Source organism: Mus pahari, chromosome 1 (assembly GCF_900095145.1).
Source record: "Mus pahari chromosome 1, PAHARI_EIJ_v1.1, whole genome shotgun sequence".
NCBI classification, from domain to species: Eukaryota; Metazoa; Chordata; class Mammalia; order Rodentia; family Muridae; genus Mus; species Mus pahari.
Genome location: NC_034590.1, coordinates 13,790,578 through 13,798,293, shown reverse-complemented (window position 1 = coordinate 13,798,293; position 7,716 = coordinate 13,790,578). Strand labels below are relative to the sequence as shown.

The 7,716-nt window shown below is 46.6% G+C and overlaps 1 long non-coding RNA gene and 1 pseudogene across 1 annotated transcript in view; both read right to left on the bottom strand.

Annotated features, from left to right (window-relative positions):
* Positions 1-130: 130 nt before the first annotated feature.
* LOC110314417 overlaps positions 131-7,716 on the bottom strand; it is a 10,813-nt gene continuing 3,227 nt past the window's right edge. Inside the window, exons 2-3 of the long non-coding RNA XR_002380168.1 lie at positions 7,261-7,430; positions 131-1,457 (exon numbers count right to left, since the gene is read on the bottom strand). This is a non-coding gene — a long non-coding RNA (uncharacterized LOC110314417). The remainder of the gene's footprint in view (positions 1,458-7,260; positions 7,431-7,716) is intronic.
* Positions 6,270-6,363, bottom strand: LOC115063073 (annotated as a pseudogene).

Below are 7,716 nucleotides of genomic sequence, written 5' to 3'. Positions count from 1 at the left end.
CACACACACACGCGCACACACACACACACGCACACACACACGCACACACACACACGCACACACACACACACACACGCGCACACACACACACACACCATGCTAAAGAGTTCTACACAAACGGGTGAATAATCAGATGCCTTCTTTATAAAGACAGGTATGCAACTGTGAGGAAGAGGAAACAAGAATGAAGAGGCCCTTTTAGTTAATTTGTGGTCCCTGTAGCCATCAGAGGAGTGGTCCCAAGGCCTCCCTTCCCTTCCCATCGTAATCCACTTAACCTTCATAGAGTAAAAGTGGGGGTCTCCCTGGGTCAGACAGTCAGGCAGAGTGATGTCTACATGGGCTAGTGGCTAGGTCTATTATTTCCTGCTTTCATGTTTTAGTAGTGGTCTAATCTTCCTAGGAAGTGGCCCATCTCTGTTCTTGAAGCAGACCCTCTGTGAGTATAAGAGAAAAATTCCCCACCTGTCATTTTTGCACTGGAAAAGCCTCATGCCACACCACCAAGGTCACATAGGGGTCAAAGGCAGAGACCTGGTTTCAGACTTCCAATGGGCTGAATCCTTGGTGTGTTGTTGTCTAACTGAGGCTGAGTGCTTTGCTCAGTGACCAGATCTGCCTGCTGGCCCTCAGCCCCCCCTGGCTACCCAGGGCGTTGTCTTCTGAGGTGGATGACAGGGAGGGATGCTTACAGCCCTGCTTGCAGCTTCTCCGGCCTTGCCCACTTCCTCCCACTCTTCTAGGCCACACAGGTTTCCTTTTCATGTGGGAGGAAAGCTGAGCACTTGTCTCCAGGAACAGCTAGGCCTTGTCTGCTCAGCTGTGACTCTGTGGCTCAGACAATCCCGGCTATGTCCTAAACGCCCAGAGGCTGACGGAAGCGCCTTGGCTCGGACCCAGGAACTGCAGGGGTTGGTAGGCTTTGAAGCTTGGGCTTGCAAGATGCCTATCCTCCAGGGCTTCTGAGTTTCTCTCACAGCCTACCAGAGGGTGAGAGAGTGCAGGCTGTCTGTCAGTGAGTCCAGAGTTCCAGGCCTGCCTGTTTTTCTCACTGGTTTCCAGGCTCTGAGAGACCAAAGGACATATACAAGCAGCTACAATGGGGGCAAGTTTGCATAGGCCTGTAGTCCCAGAACTCCAGAGGCTAAGACAGAGGCATCACTGACCTAAGTAGTGAGACACTGTATCTCCTCATTAGTAAGCCCTGTTTCCCTCAAGGAAGGTTAAGGTTTGTCCTTAACCTGACATCATTCCTGCAAATCGCATTGATATCAAGACCAGCTGGCAGCATGAGCTCTGATTGTGTTAGCTTTGTATCTGAGCCTCAGAGAGGTCAAGTAACTTGCCCATGGCTGCACAGCTAGCCATCAAAATCTGGAACATTAAGGCCTGTCCTCAAAGCCAGCAGCCTCCACGCTTTCACAGGACATCTTTATTTCTGCTGCCGTTTCCTCTGCCTGAAAAAATATTTTCTTTATTAAGATAGCAAAACTTTATTGGGTCCCTATCATGAGTTTAGTCTTGGCCTTACATTGCTGAAGGGGAAATAGTTCATGAATAAGCAGATTGAAAGGAAACCAGTGCTAAAGTCTATACAGAATTTTTGTGTATGCTGTGGAATCTAGGGTACTTTAGCAACAATACCAGAGAATGCTACCCTGAGAACCTTACATCTGGATGACAAAGTGGAGGTACAGCTGTATAGAAAACAGAGAAAAGCATCCCAGGCAGAGAGGTGGGTTGTGAGAAGGTCCTAGGGCTCAGACAAGTACAGCATTCAGAGAATGGTGAGCAATAGGTCTTGGGACTGCAGATGTGAACAGAGAGTTGGGAGGTATGGAGCACATGGTCATGCAGGGCTGCTGCCACTCATGAGCCTCCCCTCCGATGTACTGAATGTAGCTACAACAGGTTCTACCATAGCTCCCTACTCTTCAGGAACCAAGGTTGGAAGAGGAGCTACAGGGGGAGGCAAGTATGTGAAGGACTTTCACAGGTAAAAGTTGGCCAGCATGTGGCCCAGAGGATAAGACGTGGGAGAAGTGTTGGAAGGGCTGAGCAGTCGCAGATATTCAGGATGCAAAGTTGCTCAGAGCAGTAGATAGCTTTCAAGACTATATGACTAGATACTACAGAAAGGATAACGATGTTAGTTTCAGTCCATGCTAGCTGTTGGGCAAGACATCTTGGAGATGGGAGGTTGTGGTAGAGAGCTGGGACAGAAATGGGAATTTTAGATGGTGAGAGAGAAAGGGTGGGAGGGAGTCCAGAGAATGAAGGAAAGGAAAAGGAGGCAGGGAAAAGCCCCCCAAGGACATGCACAGTGATTTACTTCCTCCTGGGGGTTCCCTTCCCTAGAACTTCTACCTACACAAACAATCCTGTGAGTGCTTTTTGTTTATTTGGTTGGCTGGTTTTGTTTTGTCAGCTTGATATAAGTTAGAGTCATCTGGGAAGAGGGCATATGAATTGAGGGGTTGCCTCCATCATATTGGCAATAGGCAAGCCTGTGGAATACAGTATTGATTAATGATTGATATGGGAGGGCTCACTGTGGATGATACCACCCCTGGACAAGTGGTCCTGGGTTATATGAAAAAGTAAGCTGAGCAAGCCTATGAGCTCTGTGTCAGTTCCTGTCTCCACAATCCTGTCAAGAATCACTGCATTGACATTCCTCAGTTATTAGGTGTGACCTGGGAATTGTAAGATGAAATAAACCCTTATCCTTCTCCAAGTAGGTCCTGGTCAGTGTTTATCACAGCAGCAGAAAACTAATTAGGGCAGAGCACTGCCAGTTGGGGACCAAGCACTCAATTCAGGAGCCTTTGGGAATAGTTAACATTGAAACCATAGCAGGGTATAAGTGAGCTGTGCTTGGAGCCAGAGCTGGGGATAGACCACAGGTGGCTGAACCATGCTGATGTTTGGACCTCTCCATGGTCTCTGGTCTCTATAATGTAGGAGGAGGTTTGTCCTGAGAAACAGTGTACACTTGGCCTGGCTCTTTTGAGCTTGGGATGGACTCCAGAATAGGCTCTGACCTTGGGGTAGAAATGTGCTGAGCCTGGATACATCTTGTGGCTTGATTAATTTCATCCTGGCTCTGAGTGAAGGGAAGAGAAACTTTCTTGATTTGAAGACTGTCTGTTCTTTTCAAGCTATCAGCAGGCATTGTGGAATAATGGGTTTTGAGTTTAAGGTACTCACATCCTGCTGGCTACACTGTCCCTTTGGATGCCCTGCAGTGAGAGGTGCTCATTCTGGCTGGCCATAGAATCATTTGCAGGAATGACATGGCTCTCGTTTGGTTTTGGCAGGCTGCAATCAAGCTTACCAAATGAACCTTCTTCAGTGGCTGTTTCCTATGAGGGCCACAGGATACCCTATGACTGACAATAACTGTAGCCAGGGTCCTTTTTCTGAGAAGCCTATGGAACATACTAACAGGCTCAAGTCACCTTTTAATTCTTCAATACTGCAGTCTGGAGCTGAGCATTTAGGCAAATGAGTATAAACCACCATAGAAACTCTTCACGACATCGGCAGTATTATTCACCCTGCAGTTGTTGAAAATTAAAATTGACCATAGCTTGTGCATACTTTCTCCCTTCATTGCAATTTAAGAACTAACACCATTTAGCTCATCAAAAATAATACTAGTGAGGAAAATGGCTTTTCGTTTTAAACCACACATACACACACACACACATTTTGCCTTAATGTGTTTTCTAAAGGAAAGTAATTTACAATGCAGGAAAGACAATTATCTGACTTGTTTTAACATGGTGGGTCGTGCTTAGTATGCCCCACACCAGTGCCTGTGAAAACATGGTGGAAGGAAAATTCTATTCTGGGCTAGTTACTTAGAACAGCCAACTTAGAGTATAAGCTTCTCATACTTACTGCTCATTGGCAAGAGCCTGGCAGGAGGTTCCTGGTGACTTTTGGTCATTTTGGAGTTGGATCTTAGGCTTCTCTGTGGGGACTAGAACTTCCTCCTTTCAACTGAGAGCTTATGTCCCCATCCATAAGTCTTAGTTGGATCCTGAAGCCTGAAACTCATTATTGAAGACAGGTTCCTTCACCCAGGGCTACCTCTTAGCCCCAGAGTCTGCACCATGCTTTTCTGTGGGTTCTCTAGTTAGGGAGCATTGACCTGGAGATGTGTGGGCATACTTCTGCCCAAGAGCAGCCCAGAGCTGGTCTAGTTAAACTGAGACTAAATACCTGGTTTACTTCTTTCTTGGGTAGGCAGTTCCCAGGCCTGTTTTACAGTGTCTCAGTTCCATGGGCTGGTACTCAATTTTTCCCAACAGCAATGGCGCAGGTCCACATTCTATGTTGCTCTTTCCCTATGTCATTTCCTATTACCTTGAAAAGCTGCAGACCCGGTGCAGTGGCACACACCTGTAATCCCAGTACTTGGAAGGCTGTGGCACGATTGCTAGTTCTAGGTTAACCTGGCCTACAGAACAAGATTCTGTCTCAAAAAACAAACAAACAAACAAACAAACAAAAAACAAAGAACCTACAACAACCAGAGGAGGGAGGGGAAGGCAGAGACAGAAAGACAGAGACAGGCACCGATAGAGACACAGGCAGAGAGATGAGAGATAGAAACAGACAGATAGCCCATGACAGCTGCCAAAACCAACCCTTCTTCCCTTCAGCAGTCTATACCAGCTATTTTGGTCATGGCTTCTGAAAAGAAATGAATACAGTCCTCTTTACTTGGATCCCAATCTGGCTACTAATGAGGAAACAGGCTGAGTCCATCTGTTAAGGCCCCCGCCCCGGTCCGTAAGAGACTTTGGGGGCTGTCTTATTATCCAGCCTTACATTGGGACAGCTGGGTAGTCTTAATGGACATTCATGTAAACCAGGGTCAGCTTCCTCCTGAGCTCCACATCCTTTATGGAGGAAGTTCCTAATACTCTCCCACCTCAGACTATCTTCTGCCAAGTATATATGACAGAATTATAAACTTATGTTTGACTGAGGGTTGCAAAGGGGGAATAGTCATTTAGAAGTGACTCAATCACTGATTTGGGTTTTGACAATCAAAAATGGATTTCTTCAGACCAGAAACGGATTTTTGCTGTTCCTCTCTCTCTCTACCTCTGTGAGGGTTGTCACTCCCAAATCTGCTTGCATCAGGACTCAGTGATGTTTGGAATCCAATAGTTTTCTGAAGACAGATGCCATTGATTTCGCATTTGTTCCACTGTGGCTGCCTCTCACAATGTATTAGCATCAGCTCTTGACATGCAACTCTAGAAGACATCAGAAACAATTTGATCTGTCACTTTAAAAAATTGTGCCAGACCTAATGGTCCAGGCATGTAATCTCAGCTACTTTAGAGGCTGAAGCAGGAGGATTATAATTTTAAGGCTTGGCGGGGCTATAGAGTTTAAGATCAGCCTGGGTAATGCGGTGAGACCCTGTGCCAAAATAATAGGTTAAAAAAGAGTGGTGGGTGTCTTGCCTGAAACACACAGCCCTGAATTCTACCCGAGATGCGTCTTCTGCATGAGGAGTGAATTCTACCCGAGATGCGTCCTCTGCATGAGGAGTTAGGGGAAGTGGGTCTTCATGGACTTTAGAGGGCCCGTCTCTGCTCCTGCCTGCACATGATCTTTTCTCTTGTCCCTAATGTTTCTGACAGTTGTGTTACTAGCTTCAGGACAAGGCGGAGATATTGAGTGGCTGTCAGGTCTTGGTGTGATGGGAATTGGAATTCACAGGGTGATTGCTACAGGTCCATGTAATCTTGTGTAAGTCACTGCTCCTCTTTGAGCCTCAGTTTCTCCGTTGGTAAAACAAAGATAGTCATATTTACTCTTTCTCATGTTCCACAGGAGGGTAGAAGAGTATCTTGAACTCAGGTGGACATGAATCAGGCTTTTCTGTAGGAAGTGGTAGGCATTAGGCATTAAATCTCCTGTATGCACAATGCACTCTACAGCTGAGCCACACCCCTAGCCTTGCCTCTTTTTTTTTTTTTTTCTTCTTCTTCAGGATCAGAAATGGGTCCCTGGGCCTTGTGTATGCAAAGCAAATGCTCTGCTGCTGAGCTACACCCTAGCTCAGAGTCTCACTATAGCTCCCAGGCTGGCTTTGAATTCACTACAGTCAATGCTGGCCTAGAAGTTGCTCTCCTCCTGTTGTAGTTTCCCTAGTATCTTATCATGCCAAGCTCCTGTAACTTCTCTGAAGTCAGCCAGAATTCATATATATATATATATATATATATATATATATATATATATATATAAAACACTTCACGAATTTGAGTGTCATCCTTGCGCAGGAGACATGCTAATCTTCTCTTATCATTCCAATTTTTATTTTATTTTATATTTTATTTTTTTAGTATATGTGCTGCTGAAGTGAGCACCAGCCAGAATTCTTATTCAGCCAGAATAAAAAGTTGTGTGGAGCCATGTGACCTTGAGGACCTTAATAGTTAAAGTTACAGAAATCAAGGTGATCAAGGTCCTTCAAGACATCCTGGTCAGGTACACATAGACTCAGAGTTGACCAGCAGGGTAGGAAGGAACTAATTTCTATATCACCCTCCCCACTTTCCAACCCCACCCCCCCCCCACTCTCTCCACAGGCCCTGAGTTGTCACACCCAAATCTATCCATAATAATAGGGTCAGGTTCCCAGAGAGTCATTCATGCCACTAAGCTGCACAAGGACAACTGGGAATGTCCCCTGCAGAGAAGAACAGCTGGGGGCCAGGCTGAATCTGATCACTGCATGAGCTCAGGAGAGGGGTGTCCCTTCTCCTGGGCTCCTCATCTGGGTGGCCTCATGCTGTCTCTTCTGTCAGTTCTGCTCAGAGAAATCTGCAAATGCCATGCCAGGCAGACTTCGGAGGAAATCAGCACAGACAGCAGATACTTAGTCCTGCTTAGAAGGTCATACAGTTCTAGCTGGCAGGCTTGCCTTCGATGCAGGATGCTGCTGACGGCCCAACTCCCACTACAATGGCATCTCCTTTCCTTCAACTAAAAACTGGTTTGGAATAATGAGCAGCACCAAAGTGGGAACCCCACCTGTCCTAGGTTCAGAGTACCCATACCAGGCACACAACAGGGGCTTCATCCATCCACTCAGGCATCTGCTTTTTGGTACACATCACTGGGCCTGCTGGACCACATAGAGCCCATCTCCCTGAACTTGCAGTGGATGCTGATAATGGACTAATAATCCCAACAGGGCTTTGCCAGTCTCAAAACAACTCTTACCCTCTTACTCATCTTGCTTCCTGGGGCCCTGGAGAACCTCTAGTGCCTTCTAGTTTGCCATGTGTCTTCACCAAGGGTGGCCTCCGGACTGTGCTCACAGCTCCGCACAGAACCAGTTCTGTGAGTTGATGCTTGAACCAAACCTCTCCTGCTTTCCACTAAAAGGTGTCCTACCAAGAAATTAGGAGCAAGCCTAAGTCTTCTGAAGTTCCAGAAATTGCTTTGGCAAGGGTAGCTTCTCCAAAAGATGAAGCTGGAAATGGGTACATAGAACCCGCTCTTCACTGTCACTGAACTACCTTATATTCCAGCTGTACTGGCTAGCTTTGTGTCAGCTTGACACAGCTGGAGTTATCACAGAGAAAGGAGCTTTAGTTGGGGAAATGCCCCCAAGAGATCCAGCTGTGGGGCATTTCCTCAATTAGTGATCAAGGGGGAGAGGCCCCTTGTGGGTGG